Source organism: Pectinophora gossypiella, chromosome Z (genome assembly GCF_024362695.1).
Source record: "Pectinophora gossypiella chromosome Z, ilPecGoss1.1, whole genome shotgun sequence".
In the NCBI taxonomy this organism is placed as follows: Eukaryota; Metazoa; Arthropoda; class Insecta; order Lepidoptera; family Gelechiidae; genus Pectinophora; species Pectinophora gossypiella.
Genome location: NC_065433.1, coordinates 22364584 through 22389415, shown reverse-complemented (window position 1 = coordinate 22389415; position 24832 = coordinate 22364584). Strand labels below are relative to the sequence as shown.

At 38.9% G+C, this 24832-nt stretch overlaps 1 protein-coding gene across 2 annotated transcripts in view; it reads left to right on the top strand.

Moving 5' to 3' along the window:
- The window catches only part of LOC126379875 (uncharacterized), a 185764-nt gene that overhangs the window by 149598 nt on the left and 11334 nt on the right, over window positions 1-24832 (top strand). The gene's annotated exons all lie outside the window — the stretch shown is intronic.

Sequence of the window (24832 nt, the reverse complement as noted above, 5' to 3'; positions counted from 1 at the left end):
GTCGGATTTATCTCTCCGTTCATTTAAGAGGATTGTTTAGTTAGGTTGTAAGTAGTATTAATGGCGTATTGAGTAGAAATAGATACGTCATTCGGCGTCTCTGTTGGTAAAACTTCGATCGTAACAATCTTGCGAATATCTCGTTTCCGCGAACTCTGCAAACGTGTGGAAGTCCTTCGCATTTTAATAGCGTTTCTGAGTCCTCAGCACTCCATAGCGACACTACACACGTATAGAACCTCCCAACTTCAGCAACTATTGCCCGGCCAAGTTTGAAACACGACTAAGTGAGATACGATCTGATTGCGTTACTTATACAACATTTGCATCATTGGAAATGTTGTTGACTAGTTGGTAAGTATGTGAGGATTAAACATTCGTGAGCAAACACGAGCAGCTTATGGTATGCTGTGTGCCATTAAAAGGTTACAAACCGTTATAGAGTAATACTGGGCACCCTCAAGTCTGTCTTAAAACTTGTACCGAGTGAGAGCCCTCAGCGCTCCCTATTTGTTCGGCCAAGTAGTTAATGCCATCTGCGGCAAATCTACAATAAGTCACGTGAAAAAAAGACTAGTTAAACGAAATAATCTTATATAAAGTGATTTTGTACGTTTTTCTAATTACATCAATACGGGAAAAATATAATATGACACGACAGCTCAAGCATAAAATCAAATGTGTGGCTCTATCGCTTATAACGATCACCGTTAACATACAAAAATTCTAGTGAAGAGAAAACCACACGAGGAATTTCGAAACACGGGCGATATCGACCGCATTTATCGTGATTTGTGCTCACTTTGCGGCTATGATGCCGAGCCCGAGCCAGGTCGGCACTACGGCTCGCGGCACTCGGCACCCCGGCATTAGGCACTCGGCATATGACACATCCCACACTCATATTTTATATCGATTATTTTTCACCTTCCGCTAGAGGCACTTACCCGAACGCGATGTCCGCTACTGCAATACAAATTGAATTTCAAAATGTATCACAGCCTGTGGGCTGAAATTGTGTTCTCAGCAACAATTTTGTAACAAATAATAACAATATTTTCCTTAGAAAGGCTTTCAAATGTAAATCGAGCTCGCAAAGGGTATCTACAGTGACATATTTCGGTTTTACGACGATAAGGGACCAGTTTCTCCAGTTCAGTAAATGTTTGAAACGGACCAGAACATCTGCTCCGAAATGAAGACCTTACTAAGCCATTAAAGTAAATGAAACAGAAAACTGGTTCAACTATTTTATTGGGAATGACGCAAATAACTTTTTGTTTTAGTACAATAATTATACGCTCAGGAACTTTTACAACCCCAAGCTGCAAAATATGAATATTTTTTAAAACAAACAATCTCCTTTTCATAAGTTTTTTCCAATCATATACCCTATATACGTCCAAAGTGACTTTGGACTGACAATTCTAATTATTTCTTAATACCATTCGAATCCTGTTGGCTCAGGATCATGATAACATTGTGTGGCAATATATAATTTTCGTAGGCGAAATCATTCTATAATTAGTACATAGAGAGTTACTCGTACGCGACGTCTGTTCGCTACACTAGGAATAATGAGTAAAGAAAATAAAGGAACAGTCAAGAAAAATCCCAAGCAAAATCAACAAGACGTCTCTAAGGTAAAGACGGAACAGGAATCCGCTGCAGTAACGGATAATTCTGTACGGCGAACGAGACAAAGCAACGTGAAGGAAGAAGGTTTCTATACATTTAACTCTATGATGACGCGACGTATGAAATTGCAAGGGGAAGAGAGCCCACCACAGGTAACGAAGCGGGCTAAAAAGAGTGTGAAAAGCAAGAGGCCTCCAAAGTAATCTTCCTTCATCTGTCAAGCCGAATTCCTCGGGTAGGAGGAGGCCTTTAGGGGGACCCTTTTCCATGAATCAAACGCAGCAACATATTGTGTGATTTTATTGTGTTACCTTGAATAAACAATTCCTTACGTGGAATACGTTTCAAAAAGAAATACTTTACTGCTCATAGTTTTGCGCCGAATTTGTTTGTTAAAAAAAGAATAGTTGTCTTGCATTTTACGTAACATTTCAAAATGGCGCTCTAAATAATTGTGTCCACCACTAGACGTATATTTTGCACACAAATCCTATTTCTACGTTCAGTTGGGGTGTAAATTGCAAGTGCTGCTCGTGAATATCCATCAAAGAGACAATTCTCTGCTTTCGAACAGTTTCTGATAGTCACCAGTCGCATTTAAATCGTAACAAAGCCGTCGAAGCTTGATAAAAAATAAAAGCTTGTAATACAAGACTAAAGTACAATTGCCATCGAGAGAAGACAGCAAAAATCTTTTCTATCCCCTGCTACTTGTATACTTTTTACCCTGCCTCACAGAGGATAAAGGAATACCTGAACTTACATTTGATTCGTCTGTTTCATTCATGAAATATTAATCGAGCCACCGCTTTTTCCTCTCTCGAACAGAATTTATGTAAATAACTTTCTCTGTTGTTACTGTAAAAGTATCTTAGGTTATTTCAGACGAATTCTGTAAGAAAAATAAAACTACTCTTCTTAGAACGTAGAAGAGTATTTCGCCTTCGAAAATTATACGTCTTTAAATAGTCAATTCGTGATGTTACGTGACGTTAGTCGTCATAGATTGTGCATCTTCAGTCTTCAAGTCCAATGATCTTTCCTCGCTGCAAGACAAATCCTCTTGAATCTTTTGGAGTCCTTAAGATGTACCGGTGCATATGGTTTAGGTATGCAAATTGTAGCACTTGTCGAACGGGATTTTTGCCTGTTGTAATTATAATAACTATCGCGTAGTTCGTTTGGAGAGGTTGTGAATGGCGTATGGTATTTTCAGAAATCTTCAACGAACAAGTCGACGAAGCAATGTCTTGTAGTACCTGAAGGACTTCAATTAATTATAATTTTCCAATTGGTTTTCAATAGTCGTGTGGTGTCCGCGGTATATTATCGTTTACCTTTTTTTTATTTATTTGATAAACTTTGAGTATACAGTTTTGACGCATAGCATCGCTAAACCAGGAATGGTTTGTCTCGATAAAACTATAAGGTATTATAGAGACAAACCATTACCTATACCTATAAGGTACCTATTCGAGGGCTTGGTCGAAGTATGTGTATCTGATGAAACGTATCAATTTCCAGAAGTTCTATTATGTTTCTGAAGTTCATTGCAGAGTTTTACGATTTTGGAATACCGACCATCAGCGGGACGTATTCGAAAGTCGCAACTGCCGCGGAATTTGGGTGGTGCGGAGCAGAATCGAAGAACAGTTTAGAAGCAAAGCCATTGGGCAATGGTAGTAATATCTAGGACAATGTGCAGATTTTCATTGAGAAGGAACCACGAGGCACCCGTGGTGTTCTGCATGATGACTCGTGACAGCTCCCACCAAAACAGGGAGGGATTACGAACATGTAAGTTAGGGCTGTCTTGTAGTAATGATACCTACGACGCACGAGTGGTTTGAAGCCACACGTGCATGTGAGTACGGCCACGCCAACAAGTTTATTGAAAACCCCTGTCTGAATGCTGAATTTACGAGTTTCCCTGGTTTATAGATACGCGTCGAAACAATACTGCTGTTCCAAATGTAACATTTTTGCTCAAACCTTCGGAAATTCGGTGTTCAGATGTTTTGTAAATTTTATGTAAAATGACTCTTGGTGTATCGTTAAGACATAGCGGATAATAATAATACCGTACTATATAACTAACGCCGGGTGTACCTATTGTAAGAAAATACCAAGCATTTTACTGTCGTCCCTCCTATAAGAATGAAATAAATATTTTTTTTTTCTTTTTAGCATTCATTATCTAATGAAATTTAATGAATAAAGCGGTGATTTACACAAAATAACTGCAATTAGATTAGAAATGTAGACAGACATTGGCCCTGATTCCTGCAGACACCTCCTAATTTTACTTTGTTATACCTGTCATTTTCTTATCTGCCGAAAAGGAAGGGAATTAGCACCAGTGACTCCCAACTGGGCACCCTCAGGCCTGTTGTCTTAAACTGCCATCTGCGGCAAATCTACAATAAGTCACGTCAAAAAAAAAAATAGCACCAGTGACTAAGTATTTATATCAAATATATTTTCATACTGTCAGTACAGCCTCGGTGGTCTAGTGGTTAGAGCGTTAGGCTCACGATCTGGAGGTCCGGGTTCAATCACTTTGTGAGACTGTCCTTTGTTTGGTAAGGACTTTTCAGGCTTGAATCACCTGATTGTCCGAAAAAGTAAGATGATTCCGTGCTTCGGAGGGCACGTTAAGCCGTTGGTCCCGGCTATTAGCCGTAAAAACACCTCCACCAACCCGCAGTGGAGAAGCGTGGTGGAGTATGCTCCATACCCCCTCCGGTTGATTGAGGGGAGGCCTGTGGCCAGCAGTGGGACGTATATAGGCAGTTTATGTATATTGTCATAGATCAAAAAGCTTGGTATCCAGTCGTAACGTGGTGAATTTTCGTTTTAGGTATTATTTTTATGCAATCATGAACATTGATGTATTATGTTATTACGTGACGATTAACGTCGCCGAGATTTAACTGGCATTTAACTGGTTTTTCCCAAGTTACTATGTAATTAAAACTTGCCATTTCGAATCAAAGGCTCTGACTGCCCCTGAGCACGCAAACCGTCCATATACATAAATATTTCTTTGAATCACCACAAGCCCTGCTGTATTATATTCGTAAATTCCAAGTATTGATTTTGTTTGGTTGAATAAACTTTCTGTAAGTACGTAAGTAAATATAGGTATACATCATCACCAGCCCATTAACGTCCCCACTGCTGGGGCACGGCCTTCCCTATGGATGGAGATCGGGCCACCACGCGGGCCCAGTGCGGATTGGTGGTTACTAACGACTGCTAATGCAGTCGGGACCAACGGCTTAAAGTGCCTTCCGAAGCACGGAGGAGCTCGAGATGAAAACTTTTTTTTTTGTGGTCACCCATCCTATGACCGGCTTTTACAAAAGTTGCTTAACTTCAACAATCGCAGACCGAGCGCGTTTACCGCTGCGTCACCGAGCTCCTCGAGGTATACATAATAATACTTAGGTACATACTTTTTATAGACATATAACCTATTCATCTTGCCCTTAATCAGCCGTAGTGTGAAGCATCCTCATAATCATGTTTCCAGGCGCAAATATTTTCAATTATTATGCGTGTATGAATTTGAGTATGTATGCATTCACGTTTGATAATTATTTAAGCGTAACTGTGAACCGGCGTGCGTGTATGAAACGATACATGAATGTGGATGAAGCAAGAGAGGTGAGTCAAGATCGAAGCAAATGCTGTTCCATAGTCTCTGCTTACCCCGATGGGAAATAGGCGTGCTTCAAACAGGTATCAAGAAATCTGGATTGAATTCTCTGTACTTTTACCTTAGGTATTTTTGTAGGACAAGCCATGAACACGTCCAATTGCTGAAGCGTACAATAGTATTTTGTGCCATTCTATTGCGGACGGAAGCCACAAGAGCACGCTCTAGTTGGAAGCTTTATCCTTCTGAGTGTAGGAAATTTAATCAAAGTAGGAAGTAGAATAGAATAGAAATTGTTTATTTTAAAAGGAAACAATTAAACACGATTAAAACTGCCTATTTCACCCATAGGTGAAACTACTGCTGAGTGTTCTTAAAATTTGACTAATTTTGACTCAAAATATTTGAGTAAACAAACATAATATAAATGTTTTGATTATATTTTTACACTATAATCATTTGCTCAGTGTTTAATTGTAATATCATAGTATTATATTGGCCCCGATTCCTGCAGACACCGCCTAATTTTATTTTAAGTTATATCCGTCATTTTCATATCCGTCGAAAAGGAAAGGGACGGATGATTCACAGCTCTTAATTTTAGGAAGAATGAGTAAATGAATGAACAATCCGGGCGAATAAAAGGTACGTCCCTGGTATGCAATCCGTTTGACGTGCTGTCTACTTAACTGTGTCGGGTTATTAACGGATGTAAAATTTTTAGACGCTTGGTTTAGATTTGTGCTTAAAATTGACGTGTGTTCCATAAATTTTATGCTTGTCAATTACCCGTCCCTTTCCTTTTCGGCGGATAAGAAAATGACAGATATAACTTAAAATAAAATTAGATGCTATTTACAGGAATTAGCACCATTTATTCCCTAAAGATCGAAAACATAAAAAAACTTGTTTTCAATCAAAACTGCCTTTTTCCAACTGATGGCTTTTCATTTTCGTAACTCATCCTTCAGACGAGATACAAACCACGTTACAGCAATTTATCACGAATTTTAGCTGGACAGTATGGAGAACTGACAAAATTTAGGAACACTCAACGGTGCTGCCGCCTTTGAGCTTCTAGTTTTTATCACCATCACAAAATAGCACAAAGAATGATCATAAGGTGGTGGACGACGTGCTGAAATAATAGAACTTCACTCAGCACAAGTCGCGGTGTGAACCAAGGATCTGGATTATGTGGGCCCTGCTGGGAGGCATGCAAATAACGAACTCGGCAATGAACCGCCCACACTTGTTTCAATCGTGGTTTTCAGTTAGTTGCATTAAAAGCTTCTCGCCAAAAAGATCATTAAAAAGGGCTACGATTCCACAATTTTTAAATTCGGAACGAAGAAATGAACCCTCCAAAAATATTTTGTCGTGTTGATAAGGTTCATAATCTTTACCTACATGGGCGGGGCTTTCCTAAGATAGAACAGAATAGAATGTGTTTATTTAATCATAAACTGCCTATATACGTCCCACTGCTGGGCACAGGCCTCCCCTCAATCAACCGGAGGGGGTATGGAGCATACTCCACCACGCTGCTCCGCTGCGGGTTGGTATGTTTATTTACTTATCAAAAAACTTAAACATGTATTACATACATTACTGGCGGACCCCGCACTAGGGAAACCCTGTATCGCGGATTGTCCCACACACGCTTATAGTTAGCGTGAATCAAAAAGGTGGTATTATTTTGTAACCAAACAACTCTTAAAGCGTTCGTAGGCAGCTACCCATAAAGTATTTGGGTTATCTCAAGAACACAAGGATATATTTCACCTCGCCACAGTGGCTCAATCCTTATTCAATGATACCAATAGATCACTAGTAAAAGTAAAACCATAACGGTATTAATAAGAATGAAACTAATTTCTACGTGAACTCAAGCTGCATTTCTAGAGTCAGTTTCACTCGAGTGAGGAGCGGGTCGAACTACGGGGTAACATCCACGTGCCCTTAGTCGAGTCCACTGAGTGTCTTAGTTCTTGCCTGGAAAGTATCCCATGTCTTTTGTCTACCCTATGACCAACTAAACGATCACAACGTAATTTAGTGATATATCTGTCGTGGCCAGATCATAGAATTGACCATTTCATGAAATGATCGACCATTTCATGAAATGGTCGTATTTCATGAAATGGCCAACTTCAACTGACCATATCGTTTAAACGTCAGCGTTTAATGATATTTCCATCCACGTTTGGCCATATCATTAATGTAGGGTGTCCATGATAAGTGGTGTAATAAAAACGCGAAATAAGGTAGGAAATAATGTATTACTCTAGTACAAAGTACAAAAATGTTTAAAAGTCAAATAAAAATTAAAAAGTCATTTTCGATTAACGGAGTGTTGATGTAGTTGACATATACGCCGTAACTGCATCTCGCTTTGAAGTCGTCGTCATATTTTTTGACACTATTTCATGCCATTGGTCATCATTCAGTATACTTTTCGTGTGTAAGATAAACATACTGGCGGCGTAGGGGTGGCCCGAGGGCCACCCCCGCCGCACCCTAACCTACCGTTATGCCTTGTAAAAATTATAAAAAAAGGATTATGATAATTTAAATTATGACAAAAACATTTATGCGTTTTAATAGGATCCCGTTTCAAGTAGTTAATGCCATCTGCGGCAAATCTACAATAAGTCACGTCAATAAAAGAAACTTTACGGACAGTAGGATCGTCTATATTTTTCTTTTTTAAAATTAATATCTCTTCATTCGCAGTTTTAATTATATCATATTTTGAAATCAAATAATAGTCCATTGATTGACGTAGCGTGGTCACTCGACCTTCATTATTTGCCATATAACCTAAAAATAAAAATAAACTTGCTGTCTACTGTTAATACGAGTTTTTCTTTTCACCTTAGTGTCAAAACATTGCTTCACTGCACTTTTATCTTGTATTTGCTCATTATTATTCGTATTATTCGCATTCACACAAGAATAATTATTGTCCGCCGCCATTATGCAAAACAAAAACAAAGCGACACCAGCACCACTACCAGTGGATAATGTTACTATTTTACGATATGATCGCTAACGTTTGGCCATATCATGAAGTAATCATGCATTTAGTTGGTCATATCGTTAAACGTTTTGTGTTCATTGATCTGGCCAAACCACATCATGATGTGGCCAACGAATGTTGTTCTATTTCATGAAATACGACCATTTCATGAAATGGTCGATCATTTCATGAAATGATCAATTCTATGATATGGCCACGATATATCCACACCGGGATTCGAACCTGGGACCTCCGGAACGTGAGTCTCTCAACCATAGACCACGGACTCCGTACAACATAAACGCCTATAACGACTATTACGACGATATTTCGAACGGAGGTATTGAAATTACAAACCTAGGGATCCTACCTCATTCTGGCACCATGGTTGCGCCACCACCGGGATATTGATCGGGAATCGGTTGCCGACAACAAATTGGTTGCGCAACCAAGTGAAGTAGGTACCCATTTAGTTGGTGGCGCAACCGTGAGATAAGACACTGAATTCCAGCAGCCTAATACGTTAGTAGCCGCATGATATGACAATACTAATCTTGTCTCGTGCATGACCTAAGCCTCGCCTTTAACCCCGACTGCACTGAGACATTTACACCTGGGGCCGCAGAGTTTATGTACATATGTATATACATTAGTATACTGTACATGAAATCTAATACTATAGGTCTTGAGTAGTGATATACAACATGATAAGCAATATTTCCACCAATAACCCCGTAATGCGTTTTGGTGCATATACGAAACGATCGAATACTTCGCAAATTATATTCCCAAGTTAAAAGATCTTCACATTCATTATAAAAAAGTTAAAAGATCATTACATTTTCGTATACAGGAATACAATTGGAACTAAAAACGCATAAATACAACAAATCGAATCGGAATTTTGCTAATATAGATATCTTTCCTTAGTAAAAAACCGAAGATCTAAGAATACCTAGGTAGCATAGAGATCGCACTAGAGCGGCAGGTGCGCGCTACGTAGTAAGCGTAATTACTATGATACACCTACAAAAGCAGAGACTATGGCATAGAATAAGGAATAATACTTCGTATAAAACGACAACCCTCCGTTCCCCACCAGATGCTGAGCTAGGTTTACCTCACCCCCCTCGGTCTTACTTTAAGGGCTTATTACACCTACCTGTCCGACAGACTACGTGCGTCAAGGTTACGGCGTAACCACGCACACGATTTGCTGCTACACGACACTGATCGACAAGCGGGAGTTGGTGGGGACCATGGTAACCACCCGTGACCTTGACGCATCTAATCTGTCGGACAGCTAGGTTTAACCCTTTCACGGGCAGAGACTATGGGACATTGATGGTTCATAATAGATAGTATGACACATTGGAATCGGAACGTCATTAGACGTTCTGTCCTTGAAAGTGTTAATAAGCCCTTTAGTCTTCAATCGTATGACGTCAGACGTCACACACTCAGATGCGCATGTACGATAACGTCAATGTGTAGTCTTTACCTACCTATGTATACAATATCTACGGGAGCAACCCATAAGTTCGTTCCAAGGTAGACTACGTGACCGTAAACAAAACACGCGAGCGAAAGATGGCGCCCGAGTGTGTCGAAAGACGGCGGCGATTCCGGATTTGGAGGGAACAATGATACCGCAGTGCGACGCTGTAATCCGGTCACCCGCCGGCCCAACACTTGTTTAATAAGTAATACACCCGCCCTTTTCACGTCCCTAGTAAGATCACCCGACGATGGATCACTGCCATCCGTAGATATGTTACCCAAGCGAAGTCTTTTGAACCCCACTGCTCCCCACTGTGACTTAATTTTCACAGTTCGCGTCTAATAAGCTGGCAGCGTAGTCAAGTGAGATACTTTTTACGAAACGTCAAAATTAAAGTTTTTGATTTTGTATGGATATACTGTTCTGTGACGTCATCAATAAAAGCGGTCAAACGTCGTACTCATTGTTAATTCAAAAATAAAATTCGAAAATTCGTTGAAAAGTAAAATAAGATTGATTTTTGATCGTCTTAGACTAGCTTCTATATCTAAATAAATAAAAAAAACTATTCGTACTATATGTATTCTTCTCTACGTCACTTAGGGCGCTTTTAGTGACATCCGGATTTGCTTACGCACAGGGGATTGGCGTAGCAACCGCAAAAAGCTTTATCATATGTATAGTATTCATTGTAAAGCCTACCTGACATAGGTCACCTATGTCCGTACCTTTGACAGCAGTACATAAAATTTCAGGCACTGGCACTAAAACCACCCTTATTAGTATAACACACTGGTAATTTCATTGTACTGTGTACCCACTTACTAATTTTAGTATATTTGGAAAAAAGAGGCTTATGATAATTAATTTTGTATTTTAAGCTTATATCCTTAATACATTTCACTTTCTCACTAAGACACACTGGGAGTAGGTAATAACAACTGTAACCCTTACTATTAGGCTACTATAATTAGGTACTTAATATCTATACTTATAATAAATCTGTAGAGAGGTCAATTCTGTACATTAAATATTTTTTCAAAATAACTATCAGGGGGTGATAAGTGATCGATACTGATGCCAAAAATGCAATCAGTAAAATTTTTGTCTGTCTGTCTGTCTGTCTGTCTGTCTGTCTGTCTGTCTGTCTGTCTGTATGTTCCTTATAGAAACAAAAACTACTGGACGGATTTTAATGAAACTTGGTACAATTATTCTTCACACTCCTGGACAGGTCATAGTATACTTTTCATCACGCTACAATCAATAGGAGCAGAGTAGTGAAGGGAAATCCTTTTGTATGAAAAATCTAAACCACTCAAGTTAGACGTTTGAAATTTGGCATGCAGGTACCTTAGATACCGTAGAGGTGCACTAAGAAAGGAATTCCCGAAATTCCTACGGGAACGGGAATTAGCGGGAAAAGCCTTTTGTATGAAAAATCTAAACCACTCAAGTTAGACTTTTGAAATTTGGCATGCAGGTACCTTAGATAACGTAGAGGTGCACTAAGAAAGGAATTCCCGAAATTCCCACGGGAACGGGAATTAGCGGAAAAATATTTTTGTATGAAAAATCTAAACCATTCAAGTTAGATGTTTGAAATTTGTCATGCAGGTACCTTAGATACCGTAGAGGTGTACTAAGAAAGGAATTCCCGAAATTCCCACGGGACGGGAATTAGCGGGAAAATCCTTTTGTATGAAAAATCTAAACCACTCAAGTTAGACGTTTGAAATTTGGCATGCAGGTACCATAGGTACCGTAGAGGTGCACTAAGAAAGGAATTCCCAAAATTCTCACGGGAACGGGAATTAGCGGGAAATACCTTTTGTATGAAAAATCTAAACCACTCAAGTTAGACATTTGAAATTTAGCATGCAGATACCTTAGGTACCGTGGAGGTGCACTAAGAAAGGAATTCCCGAAATTCTCACGAGAACGGGAATTAGCGGGAAAATCCTTTTGTATGAAAAATCTAAACCATTCAAGTTAGACGTTTGAAATTTGTCATGCAGGTACCTTAGGTACCGTGGAGGTGCACTAAGAAAGGAATTCCCGAAATTCCCACGGGAACGGGAATTAACGGGAAAATCCTTTTGTATGAAAAATCTAAACCATTCAAGTAAGATGTTTAAAATTTGGCACGCAGGTACCTTAGACACCGTAGAGGTGTACTAAGAAAGGAATTCCCGAAATTCCCACGGGAACGGGAATTAGCGGGAAAATCCTTTTGTATGAAAAATCTAAACCACTCAAGTTAGACGTTTGAAATTTGGCATGCAGGTACTTTAGTAAACTTAAAGCTTAGTTGCAACAGGATATTACAAAATTCCCACGGGAACGGTAGTTAGCGGGAAAAAACATTTGTATGAAAAAATCAAATCTAAATAAAAGGAGAAACTGACTGACTCAGTGACTGACATATCAACGCATAGCCTGAACGGCTAAATGTAGGCATTTGAAATTTGGAAGGGACATAGCTTAGGTACCGTAGAGGTGCACTAAGAAAGGAATTCCCGGAATTCCCACGGGAACGGAAATTAGCGGGAAAATCCTTTTGTATGAAAAATCTAAACCGCTTAAGTTAGACGCTTGAAATTTGGCATGCAGGTACCTTAGTTAACTTAAACCTTAGTTGCAACAGGATATTGCAAAATTCCCACGGAAACGGGAGTTAGCGGGAAAAAAACATTTGTATGAAAAAATCGAAACCGCGTAAGATAGATGTTTTCAATTCAATTCAATTAAATTATTTATTGCATTCCATGTAGTACAATGGGGTGTTACATAGGCATAGGAACTAAAACATGGACCCTGTAGGGCACAGCAACGTTGAAGGGAAGAGAGGAAGTGTGTATTAAAATTAAAACTCAATGAACAATCAATTAAAAAAAAATCAATTCAATCAATTGATTCAATCTAGCATGCATGCATACCTTAGTAAATATAAAGTTTATTTTTGGCTGTATTTTGAAAAATGGGAGTTATTGGGAAAAAAATTGTATGAAAAAATCTAAACTGCATAAGTTAGATGCTTGAAATTTGATATGCACTCCCACACACACAAAGATCTCTCTCTTATATAACACGCCACGCGGACGAAGTCGCGGGCAAAAGCTAGTAATATAATAATTGCTGAACACTGCTTCCTGAGATACAGGTCTCCTAGTTCAGGTAGCAGGGTTATACTTCTGTGTGTCCTAGCTGTAATACCCAATGTTGTGTCGATCTTTTTCTATGACAATAAACTTTAAAATAAAATTTACAATAAACTTAACAATATTTTTTTTTCTATTTTTTATATTTTACGTGTATGTGTGTAGACTATACAGTACAGACTAGTCATAGAATAAAGAATAGTAACATATAGAACGGCAACTCTCCGCTCCCGACCAGCGCCTGAGCTAAGTTTACCTCACCCCCCTCAGTTTTACTTTAGTCCTCAATCATATGGGCGTCAGACGTCACACACATAGAAACGCGTGTAAGATAAGTCTTAGTGTAGCGTATGTGTATTACAAGGTTTTTGTATGATGTGTCCGGGGGGTACAGTGTAAACTTGACATGGAGTTGTCTGTTGTAAGTGCGGCTCAAAAGTTCTTGAGGTTATCGAAAAATCAAATCAGGTCAACGTGGGTTGTTTGGCCTAATTCCGTAACATCGCCACGGTGACACGCCGGGCGAGTCTCCGGTCCAAGAACTTCGCAAATCATATTATTTAATTACTTATTAGGCACCCAAACAGGTTGCGATTACAACACTAAAATAGGCACAAAATAATTGTTTACCTACCTACAACACCTATGTAAGTGTAGGTAGGTAAACAAGGTTGCTATGTAGCAACCTTTAGATACGTACTTTATTGCATTAAATAATAAATATATTAATCATGACTTTTTGCTCCCTCTTCAATCAGAAGGAATGATAGTTACATTTCTTCTTTTGTAGGAATTACTATAGATGGATCATTTTTGTTGTCCGAAATAAAACATTATTTTTTTATATCTTATATACGTTAGAACATTTGGTCCATTGTAGGCTCCCCTAACCCGATCCCGCAAGGGATCCCCATGAACTTATCTGTTCAAGAGCTATGTACTTAAAAACCTAGAATAACTATAACAAAAACTACCTACCTAACTAAACCTGTAAAATAATGTTGCTTATTAATAATAATTTATTCTAATTAAAGATTAAATACATTGTCGAAATCGGCACGTTAAGCCGTTGGTCCCGGCTATTAGCCGTAAAACACCTGCACCGACCGGCAGTGGAGCAGCGTGGTGGAGTATGCTCCATACCCCCTCCGGTTGATTGAAGGGAGGCCTGTGCCCATCAGTGGGACGTATACAGGCTGTTTATGTATGTATATTTAACAGAATATAGCAACTCCCCTAGCTATTTTGCACTTGAGGGCAATTATATTGTTCCTGTTCAATTTAGTTTAGAGGTATAGTTACCGTAGCAAATAATACAATAGCTGTAATGCACTACCCTGTCGTACATAACTTCAAAGTTTCATATATGCTACACGGAACATTCTTCATAACATAACATAAACATAAATAAGTAGTCTATATAAGTCCCACTGCTAGGCACAAGCCTCCCTTCAACCAACCGAAACGGGTATTAACATACACCATGCTGCTCCATTGCGGGTTAGTGGAGGTGGTTTTACGGCTAACAGCCGGGACCGACTGCTCAGCATGCCCTCCGAACCACGAAATAGTTTTACTTTTTCAGACAATCAGGTGATTCAAGCCTGCAGTGTCCTTACCAAACAAAGGACAGTCTCACATAGTGACTTCGGAAATCCCAGGTGCGATTTCCTCGTGACCTCCAAATCGTGAGCACAACGCTCTAACCTCTAGACCACAAAGGCTGTTCATACTACTGTTATTACTTACACATACTTACTTAAAACTTTTTGCTATGTATGTGGGATATATAAATAACACGGGATACTTTACTCCTTATATTTTAACAAAATCCTCTAACCCGACCGACATCGCACCATATAGACTCCCCTTTCTTACTTTTTAAACTGCCTTACGTCCCATTCACCATAACCATCCTCCATTCATACCATAAACAATCAAATTCCCATTCATTATCCTTCCATAGTATTCTCACTTTCCTACATGTATAAAGGTCCAGTTTCGATTACCAGCTATTAAACATCTCACAAAAATAAGTCTGCTTCTATCCCATACGTATATAACTTATCTAATACTTAGACAATATAGACAGACGTTTTGTTTTTTACGTGGCTTATCGTAGGTTTGCTGCATATGGCATTAATTACTTGGCTGGACAAATGGGGAGCGCTGAGGGTCTCTCACGCTGTACAAAATTTAAGACAAGAGGCTAGAAGGGTGCTTAGTTGGGGGCAAACCTCGGTCAAGGCGTCTGAGGTGATTATTTTTGAAAGAATTAATCGACCACAGTACACTGATAGCTAAAATCGCTGAAGGGAAATCGTCGGTATCAGGGTCCTGACACTTTGAGCCACCTCGTCGGTTAACAATTAAAAATACCTACAATAAAAATTCAATCGGGATCCAATACGAAGCTTGCAACTTCCTCATCTCGTACAAATCCAATTGTATTCCAGACGTATCCGGTGGGACGAGAATTACAAATGTAATTCACTACCCTGTCATAACCTACCTCAGCCTGCTGCTACAGCTGTGTGCCAACCGCGAGACATAACGTAACATATTACTTACCTAGATTTTTTTTGACGTGACTTATTGTAGAGATGCCACAGATGGCATTAACTACTTGGCCGGACAAATGGGAAGCGCTGAAGGCTCTCACCCGGTACAACAAGACAACAGGCCTGAGGTTGCCCTGTTGGGCGCGAACCTCAGCTCAGGGCGTCGCGTCGTCTGAGAGGAAAAATAATTGAAATAGTTAATCGACCCTAGAGGGTCGATAGCGATAAGCGCTGATTGAGGGAAATCGTCGACCATGGCGGCGGGATCGGTGTCGGGTATACAAATTCCATAGTAATTTTGTGTTTTATAATAAAAAGTAACTGATTTGACTAGTAGGATACTAACCTATTGTGTCCTTTGTAAATAATAAACAATTAGATATTATAGGCGAGAGACTGATCCCTTCTCACCTTGAGGTTCATCATATCCATCTTAGGACTTTGAATCAACAGTGGCTGCAACACTGGTTCCTTGTGGCTCTGCCTAACCCATAAGGAATTACAGGAGTGAGTTTTTTGTACGGCTGTATAAACAGTAAAGCTATTTTATGACGATATTACGTAGTTAGTTGTAGAACTTTTCTATAGTATAGAATGGGTATGTGTAAGGATCTTCTATTGTGTATCGGCGGTAGTTAAGCGATGGAGAAGGCTTGATAATAAACTTTTAATTAATAGTCAGCAGTCGCCTTTCAATGCACTACACGAGTTGCAGACTATACCTGCGACTATACAACAACTTATATGGTTAAATCCCTTATAAAAGACTTTATTTCTGATAGGCTGTATACCTAAATATTTGTATTTTGCCTGAGTGGAAAAGGCCAGCTAAACATAGATAATACTTAGTTGAAAAAAATTTTCGGGTATTGGTTGTCGGAAAACTTAAGTTTTATACCAACTTACCCACTACTTTAATGACATACACATCGATGTGGGATAAACTAAGCAAATTGTATTGATCGTCACTTATTCTATCGGAAAGATATCGCTAATGATAATAGAAGCGGAAGACATCTAGACACGCGGCAGCGTATCAAGCCAAGTTCAAGTAGATAACAGAACTGGCGAGCAGCACCATGTATTTAAAAACTACCAAGTCGGACCTTAGGCTACAATATATTATCTTAAGTTATAAGAAGAAATTATGTTTTATGTTGTTATAAGTAAATTTCAGGACTGACCATTGAACTTGGCACACATTTAGATCTCACTACTTTTGTCGTTGAAATGAACAACCAAGGCATAGGTATATCGTAATATTGAACTTGGCTCTCATTTCACATTTATGTTTTTGATGGGATCATCAATACCAGATTGTAATAAAAATATATTTACTTTATTGCAGCGACGCCACACGCAGTATCATAAAAATATAATTTAAGTTTTATACAATATTTAGCTAGAACAAATCAGTTTAAAGAACTTTATTCTCATAAAAAAGTATACATAGTCACTTAATATGAGAACTACATATTTTAACGAATAATAAATAAAGTGCCGTTGGGCAGGCACAGAGGGTATGCATTTTTTTTTGACGTGACTTATTGTAGACTAGCTTTTGCCCGCGACTTCGTCCGCGTGGCGTGTTATATAAGAGAGAGATCTTTGTGTGTGTGGGAGTGCATATCAAATTTCAAGCATCTAACTTATGCAGTTTAGATTTTTTCATACAATTTTTTTCCCAATAACTCCCATTTTTCAAAATACAGCCAAAAATAAACTTTATATTTACTAAGGTATGCATGCATGCTAGATTGAATCAATTGATTGAATTGATTTTTTTTTAATTGATTGTTCATTGAGTTTTAATTTTAATACACACTTCCTCTCTTCCCTTCAACGTTGCTGTGCCCTACAGGGTCCATGTTTTAGTTCCTATGCCTATGTAACACCCCATTGTACTACATGGAATGCAATAAATAATTTAATTGAATTGAATTGAAAACATCTATCTTACGCGGTTTCGATTTTTTCATACAAATGTTTTTTTCCCGCTAACTCCCGTTTCCGTGGGAATTTTGCAATATCCTGTTGCAACTAAGGTTTAAGTTAACTAAGGTACCTGCATGCCAAATTTCAAGCGTCTAACTTAAGCGGTTTAGATTTTTCATACAAAAGGATTTTCCCGCTAATTTCCGTTCCCGTGGGAATTCCGGGAATTCCTTTCTTAGTGCACCTCTACGGTACCTAAGCTACGTCCCTTCCAAATTTCAAATGCCTACATTTAGCCGTTCAGGCTATGCGTTGATATGTCAGTCACTGAGTCAGTCAGTTTCTCCTTTTATTTAGATTTGATTTTTTCATACAAATGTTTTTTCCCGCTAACTACCGTTCCCGTGGGAATTTTGTAATATCCTGTTGCAACTAAGCTTTAAGTTTACTAAAGTACCTGCATGCCAAATTTCAAACGTCTAACTTGAGTGGTTTAGATTTTTCATACAAAAGGATTTTCCCGCTAATTCCCGTTCCCGTAGGAATTTCGGGAATTCCTTTCTTAGTACACCTCTACGGTGTCTAAGGTACCTGCGTGCCAAATTTTAAACATCTTACTTGAATGGTTTAGATTTTTCATACAAATGGATTTTCCCGTTAATTCCCGTTCCCGTGGGAATTTCGGGAATTCCTTTCTTAGTGCACCTCCACGGTACCTAAGGTACCTGCATGACAAATTTCAAACGTCTAACTTGAATGGTTTAGATTTTTCATACAAAAGGATTTTCCCGCTAATTCCCGTTCTCGTGAGAATTTCGGGAATTCCTTTCTTAGTGCACCTCCACGGTACCTAAGGTATCTGCATGCTAAATTTCAAATGTCTAACTTGAGTGGTTTAGATTTTTCATACAAAAGGTATTTCCCGCTAATTCCCGTTCCCGTGAGAATTTTGGGAATTCCTTTCTTAGTGCACCTCTACGGTACCTATGGTACCTGCATGCCAAATTTCAAACGTCTAACTTGAGTGGTTTAGATTTTTCATACAAAAGGATTTTCCCGCTAATTCCCGTTCCCGTAGGAATTTCGGGAATTCCTTTCTTAGTACACCTCTACGGTATCTAAGGTACCTGCATGACAAATTTCAAACATCTAACTTGAATGGTTTAGATTTTTCATACAAAAATATTTTTCCGCTAATTCCCGTTCCCGTGGGAATTTCGGGAATTCCTTTCTTAGTGCACCTCTACGTTATCTAAGGTACCTGCATGCCAAATTTCAAAAGTCTAACTTGAGTGGTTTAGATTTTTCATACAAAAGGATTTTCCCGCTAATTCCCGTTCCCGTAGGAATTTCGGGAATTCCTTTCTTAGTGCACCTCTACGGTATCTAAGGTACCTGCATGCCAAATTTCAAACGTCTAACTTGAGTGGTTTAGATTTTTCATACAAAAGGATTTCCCTTCACTACTCTGCTCCTATTGATTGTATCGTGATGAAAAGTATACTATGACCTGTCCAGGAGTGTGAAGAATAATTGTACCAAGTTTCATTAAAATCCGTCCAGTAGTTTTTGTTTCTATAAGGAACATACAGACAGACAGACAGACAGACAGACAGACAGACAAAAATTTTACTGATTGCATTTTTGGCATCAGTATCGATCACTTATCACCCCCTGATAGTTATTTTGAAAAAATATTTAATGTACAGAATTGACCTCTCTACAGATTTATTATAAGTATAGATTTGCCGCAGATGGCATTAACTACTTGGCCGGACAAATGGGGAGCGCTGAAGGCTCTGTATCGGGGTCGGTATCGGGGTCCTGAAGTGTTTGGTGTCGCAGGCTGATTGGCTGTCTCTATGGCTAGAGTAATCGGGTCGTCGTGATCGTATATTACGTCTTTCGGACGCCGATACTTTTCAGTACCGTCCCTAAGCGGGATGTATTCGGAAGCCGCTGTATGCATATAAAAACTTATCAAAAATAAGAAAGACATCGCTTTGATACATTGTTTACAAGTGTGAGTGAAGTATGACTATTGCTTATCGACATACTAGTTAAACGAAGGGATTAGCGTTCATAGATAAGGGATGTTCATTTAGTTACTTAAAGTTTTACAAGATTGTTCTATGATACACATGATATGTTTACGCAACTGGGATTAGAAGATATTTAGTGACGTAGTATTTTTTATGTAGGATGGTAACTTATTATAAAGATGAGCTCCCTCAAAACATACAGTTTTCACAAAATAATATAATAAACCCTGGAAGCAGACAGAAGCGAAGAAAGGAATATGAAGCGCATGTATTTATTACTAGCGGCGCTGGTGAAGGAAAAGTTTGCGCGAGAACTGGCTGCATTTCCTGGTAGTGCAAGCTTTCGGTACATTCAAATACTAGGAATAGAAATTCTGAACTACGGGGCGGGCGTCCAAACATGAATTGTTATGAAATAAACTTCACAGCACTGCGAACCCAATCCAACAGTAGGTATTTACTATCAGTTACCAAACAGTACGATGCCCCCAGGCATATTTTCAATTACATTTCTATTGCTCTATCCAATATCCATTTATTTTCAAATTGAAAACATTTAAAGCTTAATTATGGACCGATTGTTACTTTATAGCCGAGAGCCGTGGTAGCCCAGTTGGTAAAACGCTTGTCTCTCACTTTGACGTCACAGGTTCGAATCCAGCACAGGTCTAATCCAAAGTTTGTAGAATTTGTTTGCTTTACCCTTCGCGGGTTGGAAGGTCAGACAGGCAGTTGCTTCTGTAGAAACCGGACGTGTGAAATCTTCAGGTTAGCTAACTAAGCGGACCCTGTGAAAAACGGGATAATGCTAAAGAGATGGTGATTGATGGAATAGCCTTTATTGTTATTATTGATACTGATCTGATGGACTCTGATACTTCTTGCTATAGGTAGGGTATTTGTAGAGCTGTTTACTTTTTAAACACTTTTTAAGCTGGTCAAGCAAGAACCTTCACTGTCCCGTATTCCTCATTTATCCGCCGAAGCATAATGCTTATCATAAAATAAATTGTCGCCTATTTAAGTATAGTACTGAGACTTCAGTGTCCAAAATGTTCTCTGCGAATGTACACGCAAATTTCTATTGCCCATAAACGTTGCACTCACGACTATATCCCAATTGGGGTAGTCAGAGGTACATCCCTCGCAAGATGAATTAAGTACCCACACCTCACCGTGTTTTCTGTTAGACCAACGTATAAGGTAGTGAGCCGTATCGCCAGATTTGAATACAATAAAAACAAACATAGCGAGCCTAATGATATTCCAACAAATTGTACAAATAAGCAACCTATATACATCCCACTGCTGGGCACATATTCCCCTCAATCAACCGGAGGGGGTATAGAACATACTCCACCAGGCTGCTCCACTGCGGGTTGGTACTGGTGTTTTACGGCTAATAGCCAGAACCAACGACTTAACGTACCCTCCGAAACACGGAATCAAGTGCCTCAAGCCTAGAACGTGCTTACCAAACAAAGGACTGTCTCACAAAGTGTTTTCAATAATGTCCCCGTCGGGAATCGAACCCGGACCTCCTGATCGTGAACCCAACACTCTAACCACTAGACCACGGAGCCTGTTGAGGAACAAATTATATTCTACGTAAGTAACGTAATATTTGGAGAACGTCGTTTCAAGAAAAGTTTTCAAATTAGCTCTGTGCCTGCTAACCAGGACCTCTCTATGCAGCTCGATAGGTTCCGGAACAGAACTCAAGAGTGCACTTAATTAAATAGACTCGTCATCTAATTGAACTAAGTAATTTACCATTTACCACTACACTGCGCTCCAAAACGGGTATCACTGATGTGGGGGAAAAGTCCGCCAAACTGAAGTGGGACTGAGCTGGACACGTTTGTCGGATGCATCCGGAGCGATGGGCACGGGTCGTTACTCTCTGGACCTCAAAGCGGGCATATAAGTCGAGGAAGACCGCGTAAAAGATGGTGTGACAACCTCAATGCTTATCGGAAGGATTGGCCGGAGATTGCGTAAAGTCGAGAGGAGTGGAAAAATCAAGGGGAGGCCTTTGCCCAGCAGTGGGATCGAATAGGCTAAATAAGATAAGATAAGAATTTACCATAATGCATCTAGAGAATAACTTGACTATTAATATTACCAATTTTTAAATTATTTTCAGTTCCATACTTTTGCGACGAAAAATTCAACTTGATATCCTCAAGACTCATGGTCTGATCATCCCTCAAAGTTTTGGTTGTAGTGTCACTAACACTTAGTGTATGTGCATCACTTACATGTACCTAGTGTTCGTTTAACGTGTCCACTGGGACACGTGAAGATGAAATAAAAGAATACTGAAAAAAAATTGGAATAAATACGACATTATTAGTAGGTATTTCGGTACTTACTTATACGTCTAATGCTAAACATATTCAACCATCATAATAATATTATGTGCAACGTCGTCGAGATAGACACTTTAAAATAATAAATACATAAGCATAAATAACCATAAACACGTAAGTACATAAAACATCCACAGTTGAGATGAAGGGTATGAAGCATGCTCCACTGCTGGTTGGCGGAGGTGTTTTATGGCTACTTAGTAGCCGAGTCCAACGACTTAAAAGAAAATAATTAGCAAAATAAGTTAAATAACATAATTATTGCCAGAAGAACAGCCTCTGTGGTCTAGTGGTTAGATCTGGAAGTCCGGGTTCGATTCCCGATGGGGACATTGTCGAAATCACTTTGTGAGACTGTCCTTTGTTTGGCCAGGCTTGAATCACCTGATTGTCCGAAAAAGTAAGATGATTCCGTGCTTCGGAGGGCACGTTAAGCCGTTCGTCCCGGCTATTAGCCGTAAAAACACCTCCATCAACCCGCATTGGAGCAGCGTGGTGGAGTATGCTCCATACCCCCTCCGGTTGATTGAGGGGAGGCCTGTGCCCAGCAGTGGGACGTATATAGGTTGTTTATGTGTGTTATGTATTCTAGGTAGTAGGTATACTAACTACGGTTCTGGGAACTCGTAGGTAGTAAGTATATCTACTACATACGAGTTCCCAGAACTCGACTGCAACTAATGTTCGTTAAATCTGCAATTTTCGTCCTACTACTTGTACCAAGAACTTCTCTCGATATTCTTTTTTTACTGACGTGACTTATTGCAGATTTGCCGCAGATTGCATTGACTACTTGGCCAGACAAATGGGGAGCGCTGAGGGCTCTCACCTGGTACCAAAGTCTGGTATTATATAAATACCATATCCACATCCGACATACCATATCCGACATATTTCATACTTTATTGTTACAACTAGGGAATGCAATCGCGATCTCACGAGACCTCGCCTAACTTTTCAGGATCAATCCCTAAGCATAATATGGCGAGATCCCATTCGAGATTGAGGGATTGGGCGAATCTCTTTGAGTTATAACTTTTTGTTTTGATTATGCTGATTTCCAATGAAAACTTAATTTAGTTAGTAATATTTAAGAATCAAGGCTCTTCTTTCAAAAAATATTTTGTTTTAATTAACCTCATCATCACAAACAAGCAGTTTTCATCGTTTCTAGCCACAAGATGAGATCTCGAAAGTTTCGGGATCTCGCGGGATTGATAGTTCCAATCCCGCAGGGTCTCGAATTTGCGATCTCGAGTCAGGATTGCATTCCCCAGTTACAACTGTCAAGTAGACAATTGCTGCAGGACGGAGAGTACAGTTCTATAAGTATTATTCTTTAGTCTATGCCAGGGTAACGGCCAGTGCATCTATCTAAAATACCGGATGCAGGGACTGAACTTTGTAACCTCAACTTGGAGACAAATTGGATCTGCGACTTCCGTCGAACCATCCTTTGTCTGCAAACACTTATGGCAAAATGTCGAGCTTGCACAGACAGTAAATGCAGTAGTCAAGGTAACATTGTCGAGGACATTGTTGCTTAGATGCATGTTTAATAGGGAAAATAATAAATAAATAATATTGTGTCTTATATTAGTATAAGTAATTAAGTAATTTCTAAATAATTTGTGCGCGTATGTATGTCTATCTATATAATATTTTACGTTGAAAGTCTCTCTTGTCACGTAGGTCAGCTGGAAGAAATCTCTTTGTTTAGAGATAAGCTTGCCTGTACTATCTGTTTTCTTCGTATGTTTTTTGTGTTTGTTTCATTGTGTACAAATAAATAAATAAATAAATAATAAAGAATTCTTTAGTCCGCATTCGCACGAAGGTTCTATAAGTCTATGGCACCCAGACCGTACTACATTATTAATAGAAAACTTAACATTAACTTCTAGTAATCATAACTTCAAAAATATTTTGCGTAATATCTCTTGGAAGCTACCTTGGAAGTCTATACCGAAAATGTGGAGAAGTTTTTTGCACCAGTATGTTAGATGGTATTTCAAACTCATTTTATATCTAGTTCTAAGGAACTTTCACCCATTATCTTGACACACATATATAATGCTGATATACTAAAATAATTAAACCAATAAATACCCTAAACTTTGCTTTGTAACAACCAAATCAACTCGACAAACATAACGTAACCAGAATTTCGAGAATATAAAGATATTGTCAGTCACTATTCGAGTTGGCATTCACATGTAGATTAGAGTAGGTAGTACAATAGACTAGGAAGTCGATCGAAAATCGAATACGACGTTTGCCTTACAGTTCATGAACTAGCATAAACTGGTTTTAGCATAAGACTATCGAATGGAGTGCTCAAATTACGTTGACAAGTGCTAGAAACTTTACTATGAGTCATAACTTCATAAGATTATTGTCATTGTACTTGTTTTGTTTTTCTGAGAGCATACTCCACCACGCTACTCCACTGCGGATTGATGGACAATTTTAGAGCTGCCAACCTAGCTCTAATTTCGCTTTTACGAGTACCGACCGTTTTTACCTACGAATACCCTTTGAAAAACGGAGGAACCTGACATGAAACCTGCTAAACGGTCACACATTCGATGTTGCTTAAAGTTTTACGCTCTAGTATGGTGCGTAGACAGGAAGCAGAACGATAGAGAACCTAAAGCCTAGCGAGAAAGAGACTAGCAAATATTTATTTGTAAATATAATTATTTTTCAAAATTGAATTAGTAATTATGTAATTTTAATTTTATTGTATTTTAATTTTAATTTAGGTTTTAATTCTGATTTTAATTTTATTTTATTTGTTAAGTGTGTAATTAATTAATATAATATGGACCATCATGTTTGAAATAAATGATTTTTGATTTGATTTGAAATAAAATGTACCGAATGAAATGTAGAGATCATGAGCGCATGCATGAATGAAACAAGTGCCTACAACTTGG